Genomic DNA, 16,668 nt, shown 5'->3' with positions numbered 1-16,668 from the left:
TATACTGTATATGTGTATATATGTATACTGTATATGTGTGTATATATATATACTGTATGTGTGTGTGTATATATGTATACTGTATGTGTGTATATATATGTATACTGTATATGGGTGTGTATATATGTATACTGTATATGTGTGTATATATATGTATACTGTATATGTGTGTATATATGTATACTGTATGTGTGTGTGTATATATGTATACTGTATGTGTGTATATATGTATACTGTATATGTGTATATATGTATACTGTATATGTGTGTGTATATATGTATACTGTATATGGGTGTATATATGTATACTGTATGTGTGTATATATATGTATACTGTATATGTGTGTATATATATGTATACTGTATATGGGTGTGTATATGTATACTGTATATGTGTGTGTATATATGTATACTGTATGTGTGTATATATGTATACTGTATATGTGTATATATGTATACTGTATATGTGTGTGTATATATGTATACTGTATGTGTGTATATATGTATACTGTATATGTGTGTATATATATGTATACTGTATATGTGTGTATATGTGTATACTGTATGTGTGTATATATATGTATACTGTATATGTGTGTGTATATGTATACTGTATATGGGTGTATATATGTATACTGTATGTGTGTATATATATGTATACTGTATATGTGTGTATATATATGTATACTGTATATGGGTGTGTATATGTATACTGTATATGTGTGTGTATATATGTATACTGTATGTGTGTATATATGTATACTGTATATGTGTATATATGTATACTGTATGTGTGTGTGTATATATGTATACTGTATGTGTGTATATATGTATACTGTATATGTGTATATATGTATACTGTATATGTGTGTGTATATATGTATACTGTATATGGGTGTATATATGTATACTGTATGTGTATATATATGTATACTGTATATGTGTGTATATATATGTATACTGTATATGGGTGTGTATATGTATACTGTATATGTGTGTGTATATATGTATACTGTATATGTGTGTATATATGTATACTGTATGTGTGTATATATGTATACTGTATATGTGTATACTGTATATGTGTGTGTATATATATGTATACTGTATATGGGTGTGTGTATATATGTATACTGTATATGTGTGTATATATGTACACTGTATATGGGTATATATGTATACTGTATATGTGTGTGTATATGTATACTGTATATGTGTATATATGTATACTGTATATGTGTGTATATATGTACACTGTATATGGGTATATATGTATACTGTATATGTGTGTGTATATGTATACTGTATATGTGTATATATGTATACTGTATATGGGTGTATATATGTATACTGTATATGTGTGTGTATATGTATACTGTATATGTGTATATGTGTATACTGTATATGTGTGTATATATATGTATACTGTATGTGTGTGTATATATGTATACTGTATATGTGTATATGTGTATACTGTATATGTGTGTATATATGTATACTGTATATGTGTGTATATATGTATACTGTATATGTGTATATGTGTATACTGTATATGTGTGTATATATGTATACTGTATATGTGTGTATATATGTATACTGTATATGTGTGTATATATGTATACTGTGTATGTGTGTATATATATGTATACTGTATATGTGTGTATATATGTATACTGTATATGTGTATATGTGTATACTGTATATGTGTGTATATATGTACACTGTATATGGGTATATATGTATACTGTATATGTGTGTGTATATATGTATACTGTATGTGTGTATATATATGTGTGTATATATGTATACTGTATATGGGTGTATATATGTATACTGTATATGTGTGTATATATGTATACTGTATATGTGTATACTGTATATGTGTGTATATATGTATACTGTATATGTGTGTATATATGTACACTGTATATGGGTATATATGTATACTGTATATGTGTGTGTATATATGTATACTGTATGTGTGTATATATATGTGTGTATATATGTATACTGTATATGGGTGTATATATGTATACTGTATATGTGTGTGTATATGTATACTGTATATGTGTATATATGTATACTGTATGTGTGTATATGTATACTGTATATGTGTGTATATGTATACTGTATGTGTGTATATATATGTATACTGTATATGTGTGTGTATATGTGTACACTGTATATAGGTGTATATATGTATACTGTATATGTGTGTATATATATGTATACTGTTTATGTGTGTATATATATATATATGTATACTGTATATGGGTGTATATATATATATATGTATACTGTATGTGTATATATATACTGTATATGTGTGTATATGTATACTGTATATGTGTGTGTATATATGTATACTGTATATGGGTGTATATATATGTATACTGTATATGTGTGTATATATGTATACTGTATATGGGTGTATATGTGTACACTGTATATGGGTATATATATGTATACTGTATGTGTATATATGTATACTGTATATGTGTATATATATGTGTACTGTATATGGGTGTATATGTATACTGTATATGGGTGTATATATGTACACTGTATATGGGTATATATATGTATACTGTATATGTGTGTATATGTGTATACTGTATATGTGTGTATATGTGTATACTGTATATGTGTATATATATGTATACTGTATATGGGTGTATATGTATACTGTATATGGGTGTATATATGTACACTGTATATGGGTATATATATGTATACTGTATGTGTATATATGTATACTGTATATGTGTATATATATGTATACTGTATATGGGTGTATATGTATACTGTATATGGGTATATATATGTACACTGTATATGGGTATATATATGTATACTGTATATGGGTGTATATATGTATACTGTATATGGGTGTGTATATGTATACTGTATATGTGTATATATATGTATACTGTATATGGGTGTGTATATGTATACTGTATATGTGTGTATATGTGTATACTGTATATGTATGTGTATATATGTATACTGTATATGTGTATATATGTATACTGTATATGGGTGTATATATGTACACTGTATATGGGTATATATATGTATACTGTATATGTGTATATATGTATACTGTATATGGGTGTATATATGTATACTGTATATGTGTGTATATGTATACTGTATATGTGTGTATATGTGTATACTGTATATGTGTGTGTGTATATATGTATACTGTATATGTGTATATATATGTATACTGTATATGGGTGTATATGTATACTGTATATGGGTGTATATATGTACACTGTATATGGGTATATATATGTATACTGTATGTGTATATATGTATACTGTATATGTGTATATATATGTATACTGTATATGTGTGTATATGTATACTGTATATGGGTGTATATATATGTATACTGTATATGGGTGTATATATGTACACTGTATATGGGTATATATATGTATACTGTATGTGTATATATGTATACTGTATATGTGTATATATATGTATACTGTATATGGGTGTGTATATGTATACTGTATATGTGTGTATATATGTATACTGTATATGGGTGTATATATGTACACTTTATATGGGTATATATATATGTATACTGTATATGTGTATATATATGTATACTGTATATGGGTGTGTATATGTATACTGTATATGTGTATATATATGTATACTGTATATGTGTGTGTATATGTATACTGTATATGTGTGTGTATATGTATACTGTATATGTGTGTATATATGTATACTGTATGTGTGTATATGTATACTGTATATGTGTATATATGTATACTGTATATGTGTGTATATATGTATACTGTATATGTGTGTATATATGTATACTGTTTATGGGTGTATATATGTATACTGTACATGTGTATATATATATATGTATACTGTATGTGTGTATATATGTATACTGTATGTGTGTATATATATATGTATACTGTATATGTGTGTGTGTGTATATATGTATACTGTATATGTGTGTATATATATATGTATACTGTATATGTGTGTGTATATATATATGTATACTGTATATGTGTGTATATATATATGTATACTGTATATGTGTATATATGTATACTGTATATGTGTGTGTATATGTATACTGTATATGTGTGTATATATATGTATACTGTATGTGTGTATATATATATATGTATACTGTTTATGTGTGTGTGTGTATATATATGTATACTGTATATGTGTGTATATATATATGTATACTGTATATGTGTGTGTATATATATATGTATACTGTATATGTGTGTATATATATATGTATACTGTATATGTGTATATATGTATACTGTATATGTGTGTGTATATGTATACTGTATATGTGTGTATATATATGTATACTGTATGTGTGTATATATATGTATACTGTATATGTGTGTGTATATATATATGTATACTGTATATGTGTGTGTGTGTATATATATGTATACTGTATATGTGTGTGTATATATATGTATACTGTATATGTGTGTGTGTGTATATATATGTATACTGTATATGTGTGTGTATATATATGTATACTGTATATGTGTGTGTGTGTATATATATGTATACTGTATATGTGTGTGTATATATATATGTATACTGTATATGTGTGTGTATATATATGTATACTGTATATGTGTGTGTATATATGTATACTGTATATGTGTGTGTATATATATATGTATACTGTATATGTGTGTGTATATGTATACTGTATATGTGTATATGTGTATACTGTATATGTGTGTATATATATGTATACTGTATGTGTGTGTATATATGTATACTGTATATGTGTATATGTGTATACTGTATATGTGTGTATATATGTATACTGTATATGTGTGTATATATGTATACTGTATATGTGTATATGTGTATACTGTATATGTGTGTATATATGTATACTGTATATGGGTGTATATATGTATACTGTATATGTGTGTATATATGTATACTGTGTATGTGTGTATATATATGTATACTGTATATGTGTGTATATATGTATACTGTATATGTGTATATGTGTATACTGTATATGTGTGTATATATGTATACTGTATATGTGTGTATATATGTACACTGTATATGGGTATATATGTATACTGTATATGTGTGTGTATATATGTATACTGTATGTGTGTATATATATGTGTGTATATATGTATACTGTATATGGGTGTATATATGTATACTGTATATGTGTGTATATATGTATACTGTATATGTGTATATGTGTATACTGTATATGTGTGTATATATGTATACTGTATATGTGTGTATATATGTACACTGTATATGGGTATATATGTATACTGTATATGTGTGTGTATATATGTATACTGTATGTGTGTATATATATGTGTGTATATATGTATACTGTATATGGGTGTATATATGTATACTGTATATGTGTGTGTATATGTATACTGTATATGTGTATATATGTATACTGTATGTGTGTGTATATGTATACTGTATATGTGTGTATATGTATACTGTATGTGTGTATATATATGTATACTGTATATGTGTGTGTATATGTGTACACTGTATATAGGTGTATATATGTATACTGTATATGTGTGTATATATATGTATACTGTTTATGTGTGTATATATATATATGTATACTGTATATGTGTGTATATATGTACACTGTATATGGGTGTATATATATATATATATGTATACTGTATGTGTATATATATACTGTATATGTGTGTATATGTATACTGTATATGTGTGTGTATATATGTATACTGTATATGGGTGTATATATATGTATACTGTATATGTGTGTATATATGTATACTGTATATGGGTGTATATGTGTACACTGTATATGGGTATATATATGTATACTGTATGTGTATATATGTATACTGTATATGTGTATATATATGTGTACTGTATATGGGTGTATATGTATACTGTATATGGGTGTATATATGTACACTGTATATGGGTATATATATGTATACTGTATATGTGTGTATATGTGTATACTGTATATGTGTGTATATGTGTATACTGTATATGTGTATATATATGTATACTGTATATGGGTGTATATGTATACTGTATATGGGTGTATATATGTACACTGTATATGGGTATATATATGTATACTGTATGTGTATATATGTATACTGTATATGTGTATATATATGTATACTGTATATGGGTGTATATGTATACTGTATATGGGTATATATATGTACACTGTATATGGGTATATATATGTATACTGTATATGGGTGTATATATGTATACTGTATATGGGTGTGTATATGTATACTGTATATGTGTATATATATGTATACTGTATATGGGTGTGTATATGTATACTGTATATGTGTGTATATGTGTATACTGTATATGTATGTGTATATATGTATACTGTATATGTGTATATATGTATACTGTATATGGGTGTATATATGTACACTGTATATGGGTATATATATGTATACTGTATGTGTATATATGTATACTGTATATGTGTGTATATGTGTATACTGTATATGTGTGTGTGTATATATGTATACTGTATATGTGTATATATATGTATACTGTATATTGGTGTATATGTATACTGTATATGGGTGTATATATGTACACTGTATATGGGTATATATATGTATACTGTATGTGTATATATGTATACTGTATATGTGTATATATATGTATACTGTATATGTGTGTATATGTATACTGTATATGGGTGTATATATATGTATACTGTATATGGGTGTATATATGTACACTGTATATGGGTATATATATGTATACTGTATGTGTATATATGTATACTGTATATGTGTATATATATGTATACTGTATATGGGTGTGTATATGTATACTGTATATGGGTATATATATGTATACTGTATGTGTATATATGTATACTGTATATGTGTATATATATGTATACTGTATATGTGTGTATATATGTATACTGTATATGTGTGTATATATGTACACTGTATATGGGTATATATATGTATACTGTATGTGTATATATGTATACTGTATATGTGTATATATATGTATACTGTATATGTGTGTATATGTATACTGTATATGGGTGTATATATATGTATACTGTATATGGGTGTATATATGTACACTGTATATGGGTATATATATGTATACTGTATGTGTATATATGTATACTGTATATGTGTATATATATGTATACTGTATATGTGTGTATATATGTATACTGTATATGGGTGTATATATGTACACTTTATATGGGTATATATATATGTATACTGTATATGTGTATATATATGTATACTGTATATGGGTGTGTATATGTATACTGTATATGTGTATATATATGTATACTGTATATGTGTGTGTATATGTATACTGTATATGTGTGTGTATATGTATACTGTATATGGGTGTGTATATATATGTATACTGTATATGTGTGTGTATATATATGTATACTGTATATGTGTATATATGTATACTGTATATGTGTGTATATATGTATACTGTATATGTGTGTATATATGTATACTGTTTATGGGTGTATATATGTATACTGTACATGTGTATATATATATGTATACTGTATATGTGTATATTTGTATACTGTATGTGTGTATATATGTATACTGTATGTGTGTATATATATATGTATACTGTATATGTGTGTGTGTGTGTATATATGTATACTGTATATGTGTGTGTATATGTATACTGTATATGTGTGTATATATATGTATACTGTATGTGTGTATATATATATATGTATACTGTTTATGTGTGTGTGTGTATATATATGTATACTGTATATGTGTGTATATATATATGTATACTGTATATGTGTGTGTATATATATATGTATACTGTATATGTGTGTATATATATATGTATACTGTATATGTGTATATATGTATACTGTATATGTGTGTGTATATGTATACTGTATATGTGTGTATATATATGTATACTGTATGTGTGTATATATATGTATACTGTATATGTGTGTGTATATATATATGTATACTGTATATGTGTGTGTGTGTATATATATGTATACTGTATATGTGTGTGTATATATATGTATACTGTATATGTGTGTGTGTGTATATATATGTATACTGTATATGTGTGTGTATATATATGTATACTGTATATGTGTGTGTGTGTATATATATGTATACTGTATATGTGTGTGTATATATATATGTATACTGTATATGTGTGTGTATATATATGTATACTGTATATGTGTGTGTATATATGTATACTGTATATGTGTGTGTGTATATATGTATACTGTATATGTGTGTGTATATATATGTATACTGTATATGTGTGTGTATATATATGTATACTGTTTATGGGTCATAGTCATAGTCATAGTTAGTAAAGCCGAATAAAGACTTGCGTCCATCAAGTTCGACCTGTTAGTTCTGTAATTGCTAAAGTTGATCCAGAGGAGGGCAAAAACCCCAAATGATTTAGCCAATCTTCACCTGAGGAAAAATTCCCTCCCGACTCTGAAACCAGCAGTCAGAATAAATCCCTGTATCAACTTACTATTTTATTTTATTTTTAAGTATATGCTGAAATCTGCCTGGTATCTAGAAATGCATCCAGTCCCCGCTTGAACTGGTTTAGTGAATCCGACATTACCGTCTCCTCACTCAGTGAATTCCATATTCTCACTGCTCTTACCGTAAAGAACCCCTTCCTATGCTGGTGCTGAAACCTTTTCTCTTCCAGTCTTAGTGAATGCCCTCTTGTTACCGTAATATCCCTCCTTTTGAACAAATCCCGGGCAAGGTCTCTATACTGTCCCCTAACATATTTGTACACATTTATTATGTCCCCCCTCAACCTTCTCTTTTCCAGGCTGAATAGTCCTAGTTTTGCCAACCTCTCTGGGTATTGCAGTCCCTCCATTCCCTTTATTAATTTTGTTGCCCTCCTTTGTACCTTTTCAAGCTCATTTATATCCTTTCTATATATTGGGGCCCATAACTGAGCACAGTATTCCAAGTGTGGTCTGACCAGTGCTTTGTACAGTGGAAGAACAATGTTCTCATCCTTTGCAGCTATACCTCTTCTGATACATCCCATTACCCTGTTTGCCCTTACAGCAGCCGCCTGACTTTGGGCACTCCAATTTAGTTTGCTATCAATCAAGATGCCCAAGTCCTTCTCCATCTCTGAATTCCCCAATGATTTCCCATTCAGTGAGTACTGGTGACTTCCATTTTTCCTTCCCATATGTATGACCTTACATTTCTCCTCGTTAAACCTCATTTGCCATTTAATGCTCCACCTACCCAGCTTATCCAAATCCCTCTGTAGGTCTGCACTGTCCTCTTTTGTATTAATTGTTTTACATAACTTTGTGTCATCTGCAAATATTGATATTTTACTATTTATCCCGTTGACTATGTCGTTAATAAAGATATTAAATAACATTGGGCCTAGTACAGACCCCTGTGGTAACCCACTAGTGACGCTTACCCAATCTGAGTATATTCCATTTATAACCACCCTCTGCCTTCTATCCTTTAGCCAGTTAGCTACCCACTTGCAGACATTTTCCCCCAGCCCCATCATTCTCATTTTGTATACCAACCTATTATGTGGCACGCTATCGAACGCTTTTGAGAAGTCGAGATACACGACATCCACTGGTTCCCCCTGATCTACTCGAGAGCTCACCTCCTCGTAGAAGTCAATCAGGTTTGTTTGGCAGGAGCGATTCCTCATGAATCCATGTTGGTTCGGGATTAAAAGATTATTAGCATCAAGATGCTCCGTAATTGCCTCTTTAATGAAGCTTTCAAAAATTTTGCCCACAACGGACGTCAGACTCACCGGCCGATAGTTTCTGGCATCACTTTTCGCTCCCTTTTTGAATATTGGCACTACATTCGCCTGTCGCCAATCAAGTGGTACAGACCCAGTCTCAACAGAGTCCTTAAATATAAGATATAACGGTCTGTCTATCACATTACTTAGTTCCCTTAGTACCCGTGGGTGTATGCCATCAGGTCCTGGTGATTTGTTTATTTTAATGTGTATACAGTATACAGTATATGTATACTGTATATGTATATATATGTATACTGTATATGTGTATATATGTATACTGTATATGTGTGTATATGTATACTGTATGTGTGTATATATATACTGTATATGTGTGTGTGTATATATATACTGTATATGTGTATATATATATGTATACTGTATATGTGTATATATATGTATACTGTATATGTGTGTATATGTATACTGTATGTGTGTATAAATATGTATACTGTATATGTGTGTGTGTATATATATACTGTATATGTGTATATATGTATACTGTATATGTGTATATATGTATACTGTATATGTGTGTGTATATATATATGTTTACTGTATATGTGTGTGTATATATATGTATACTGTATATGTGTGTATATATGTATACTGTATGTGTGTGTATATATATGTATACTGTATATGTGTGTGTGTATATATATACTGTATATGTGTATATATGTATACTGTATATGTGTATATATGTATACTGTATATGTGTGTGTATATATGTATACAGTATATGTGTGTATATATGTATACTGTATGTGTGTGTATATATATGTATACTGTATATGTGTGTATATATATATATATGTATATGGGTGTGTATATGTATACTGTATATGTGTATATATATGTATACTGTATATGTGTGTATATGTATACTGTATATGTGTATATATATGTATACTGTATATGTGTGTATATGTATACTGTTTATGTGTGTATATATATGTATACTGTATGTGTGTATGTATATGTATACTGTATATGGGTGTGTATATATATGTATACTGTATATGTGTGTGTATATATACTGTATATGTGTTTATATATATGTACACTGTATATGTGTGTATATATATGTATACTGTATATGTGTGTATATATACTGTATATGTGTATATATGTATACTGTATATGTGTATATATGTATACTGTATATGTGTGTATATATATGTATACTGTATATGTGTGTATATGTATACTGTATATGTGTGTGTATATGTATACTGTATATGTGTATATATGTATACTGTATATGGGTGTATATATATATGTTTACTGTATATGTGTGTGTATATATATGTATACTGTATATGTGTGTATATATGTATACTGTATGTGTGTATATATATGTATACTGTATATGTGTGTGTGTATATATATACTGTATATGTGTATATATGTATACTGTATATGTGTATATATGTATACTGTATATGTGTGTGTATATATGTATACTGTATATGTGTATATATGTATACTGTATGTGTGTGTATATATATGTATACTGTATATGTGTGTATATATATATATGTATACTGTATATGGGTGTGTATATGTGTATATATATGTATACTGTATATGTGTGTATATGTATACTGTTTATGTGTATATATATATGTATACTGTATGTGTGTATGTATATGTATACTGTATATGTGTGTATATGTATACTGTATATGTGTGTATATATATGTATACTGTATGTGTGTATGTATATGTATACTGTATATGGGTGTGTATATATATGTATACTGTATATGGGTGTGTATATATATGTATACTGTATATGTGTGTGTATATATACTGTATATGTGTTTATATATATGTACACTGTATATGTGTGTATATATATGTATACTGTATATGTGTGTGTATATATACTGTATATGTGTTTATATATATGTATACTGTATATGTGTGTATATGTGTATACTGTATATGTGTGTGTATATATGTATACTGAATATGTGTGTGTATATGTATACTGTATATGTGTGTATATATGTATACTGTATATGTGTGTATATATATGTATACTGTATATGTGTGTATATGTGTATACTGTATGTGTGTATATATATGTATACTGTATATGTGTGTGTATATGTATACTGTATATGTGTGTATATATGTATACTGTATATGTGTGTATATATATGTATACTGTATATATGTGTATATATATATATGTATACTGTATGTGTGTATATATATTTATACTGTATGTGTGTATATATATGTATACTGTATATGTGTGTGTATATGTATACTGTATATGGGTGTATATATGTACACTGTATATGTGTGTGTATATATGTATACTGTATATGTGTATATATATGTATACTGTATATGTGTGTATAAATGTATACTGTTTATGGGTGTATATATGTATACTGTATATGTGTATATATGTATACTGTATATGTATACAGTATACATATATACACACACATATACAGTATACACATATACACACATATACAGTATACATATATACACATACATATACAGTATACACATATACACACATATACAGTATACATATATACACCCATATACAGTATATATATATACACACATATACAGTATACATATATACACACACATATACAGTATACATATACACACATATACAGTATACACATATATACACACATATACAGTATACATATATATACACACACACATATACAGTATACATATACACACACATATACAGTATACATATATATATACACACATATACAGTATACATATATATACACACATATACAGTATACATATACACACACATATACAGTATACATATACACACACACATATACAGTATACATATATACACACATATACAGTATACATATATACACACACATATACAGTATACACATATACACACATATACAGTATACATATATACACATACAGTATACACATATACAGTATTCATATATACACCCATATACAGTATACATATATACGCACACATATACAGTATACATATACACACATATACAGTATACACATATATACACACATATACAGTATACATACAGTTATATGAAAAAGTTTGGGCACCCCTATTAATCTTAAGCTTAATGTTTTATAAAAATTGGTGTTTTTGCAGCAGCTATTTCAGTTTGATATATGTAATAACTGTTGGACACAGTAATGTTTCTGCCTTGAAATGAGGTTTATTGTACTAACAGAAAATGTGCAATCTGCATTCAAACAAAATTTGACAGGTGCATAAGTATGGGCACCCTTATCATTTTCTTGTTTTAAATACTCCTACCTACTTTTTACTGACTTACTAAAGCACTTTTTTTGGTTTTGTAACCTCATTGAGCTTTGAACTTCATAGCCACGTGTATGCAATCATGAGAAAAGCTACTTAAAGTGGCCACTTGCAAGTTGTTCTCCTGTTTGAATCTCCTCTGAAGAGTGGTATCATGGGCTCCTCAAAACAACTGTCAAATGATCTGAAAACAAAGAATATTCAACATAGTTGTTCAGGGGAAGGATACAAAAAGCTGTCTCAGAGATTTAACCTGTCAGCTTCCACTGTGAGGAACATAGTAAGGAAATGGAAGAACACAGGGACAGTTCTTGTTAAGGCCAGAAGTGGCAGGCCAAGAAAAACATCAGAAAGGCAGAGAAGAAGAATGGTGAGATCAGTCAAGGACAATCCTCAGACCACCTCCATAGAGCAGCAGCATCAACTTGCTGCAGATGGTGTCACTGTGCATCGGTCAACTATACAACGCACTTTGCACAAGGAGAAGCTGTATGGGAGAGTGATGCGAAAGAAGCCGTTTCTGCAAGCACGCCACAAACAGAGTCGGCTGAGGTATGCAAAAGCACATTTGGGGAAGCCAATTTCTTTTTGGAAGAAGGTCCTGTGGACTGATGAAACCAATATTGAGTTGTTTGGTCATACAAAAAGGTGTTATGCATGGCGGCAAAAAAACAGAGCATTCCAAGAAAAACACTTGCTACCCACAGTAAAATTTGGTGGAGGTTCCATCATGCTTTGGGGCTGTGTGGCCAATGCCGGCACCGGGAATCTTGTTAAAGTTGAGGGACGCATGGATTCCACTCAGTATCAGCAGATTCTTGACAATAATGTTCAAGAATCAGTGATAAAGTTGAAGTTACGCAGGGGATGGATCTTTCAGCAAGACAATGATCCAAAACACCGCTCCAAATCTACTCAGGCATTCATGCAGAGGAACAATTACAATGTTCTGGAATGGCCATCCCAGTCACAAGACCTGAATATCATTGAACATCTGTGGGATCATTTGAAGAGGGCTGTCCATGCTCGGCGACCATCAAACTTAACTGAACTGGAATTGTTTTGTAAAGAGGAATGGTCAAAAATACCTTCATCCAGGATCCAGGAACTCATTAAAAGCTACAGGAAGCGACTAGAGGCTGTTATTTTTGCAAAAGGAGGATCTACTAAATATTAATGTCATTTTTCTGGTGGGGTGCCCATACTTATGCACCTGTCAAATTTTGTTTGAATGCAGATTGCACATTTTCTGTAAGTACAATAAACCTCATTTCAAGGCAGAAACATTACTGTGTCCAACAGTTATTACATATATCAAACTGAAATAGCTGTTGCAAAAACACCAATTTTTATAAAACATTAAGCTTAAGATTAATAGGGGTGCCCAAACTTTTTCATATAACTGTATATATACACACATATACAGTATACATATACACACACATATACAGTATACATATACACACACATATACAGTATACATATATACACCCATATACAGTATACATATACACTCATATACAGTATACACACATATACAGTATACATATACACACATATACAGTATACATATATACACACATATACAGTATACATATATATACACACATATACAGTATACATATACACACACATATACAGTATACACATATACACACATATACAGTATACATATATATACACACATATACAGTATACATATATACACACACATATACAGTATACATATACACACATATACAGTATACATATATCCACACACATATACAGTATACACATATACACACATATACAGTATACATATATATACACACATATACAGTATACATATATACACCCATATACAGTATACATATACACACACATATACAGTATACATATACACACACATATACAGTATACATATACACACACATATACAGTATACATATACACACATATACAGTATACATATATATACACACATATATAGTATACATATACACACACATATACAGTATACACATATACACACATATACAGTATACATATATACACACACATATACAGTATACATATACACACATATACAGTATACATATATACACCCATATACAGTATACATATACACACACATATACAGTATACATATATACACACATATACAGTATACATATATACACACATATACAGTATACATATACACACACATATACAGTATACATATATACACACACATATACAGTATACATATACACACACATATACAGTATACATATATACACACATATACAGTATACATATACACACACATATACAGTATACATATATATACACATACATATACAGTATACATATATACACATATACAGTATACATATATATACACACACATATACAGTATACATATATACACACATATACAGTATACATATATACACATACAGTATACATATATATACACACATATACAGTATACATATATATATATACACACATATACAGTATACATACATATATACACACACCCATATACAGTATACATATATATATACACACCCATATACAGTATACATATATACACACACATATACAGTATACATATACACACCCATATACAGTATACATATATACACGCATATATACAGTAATACAGCATATACACACACATATACAGTATACATATACACACACACATATACATTATACATATATACACACATATACAGTATACATATATACACACATATACAGTATACACATATACACACATATACAGTATACATATATACACACACATATACAGTATACATATATACACATATACAGTATACATATATACACACACATATACAGTATACATATATACACCCATATACAGTATACATATACACACCCATATACAGTATACATATATACACACATATACAGTATACATATATATACACACATATACAGTATACATATATACACCCATATACAGTATGCATATATACTCACATATACAGTATACATATATACACATATACAGTATACATATATACACACACATATACAGTATACATATATACACCCATATACAGTATACATATACACACACCCATATACAGTATACATATACACACATATACAGTATACATATATACACACATATACAGTATACATATATATACACACATATACAGTATACATATATATATACACACTCATATATACACACATATACAGTATACATATATATATACACACACATATATACACACATATACAGTATACATATATACACATACAGTATACATATATATATACACACCCATATACAGTATACATATATATACACACCCATATACAGTATACATATATACACACATACGGTATACATATATACACACATATATACAGTATACATATACACACCCATATACAGTATACATATATACACGCATATATACAGTAATACAGCATATACACACACATATACAGTATACATATACACACACATATACAGTATACA

The sequence above is a fragment of the Phyllobates terribilis genome, unplaced genomic scaffold (genome assembly GCF_046119375.1).
Source record: "Phyllobates terribilis strain yellow unplaced genomic scaffold, ASM4611937v1 Scaffold_187__1_contigs__length_3656778, whole genome shotgun sequence".
Taxonomy (NCBI): Eukaryota; Metazoa; Chordata; class Amphibia; order Anura; family Dendrobatidae; genus Phyllobates; species Phyllobates terribilis.
The sequence above is the reverse complement of the archived record's forward strand: the minus strand, read 5'-3'. Positions refer to the sequence as shown.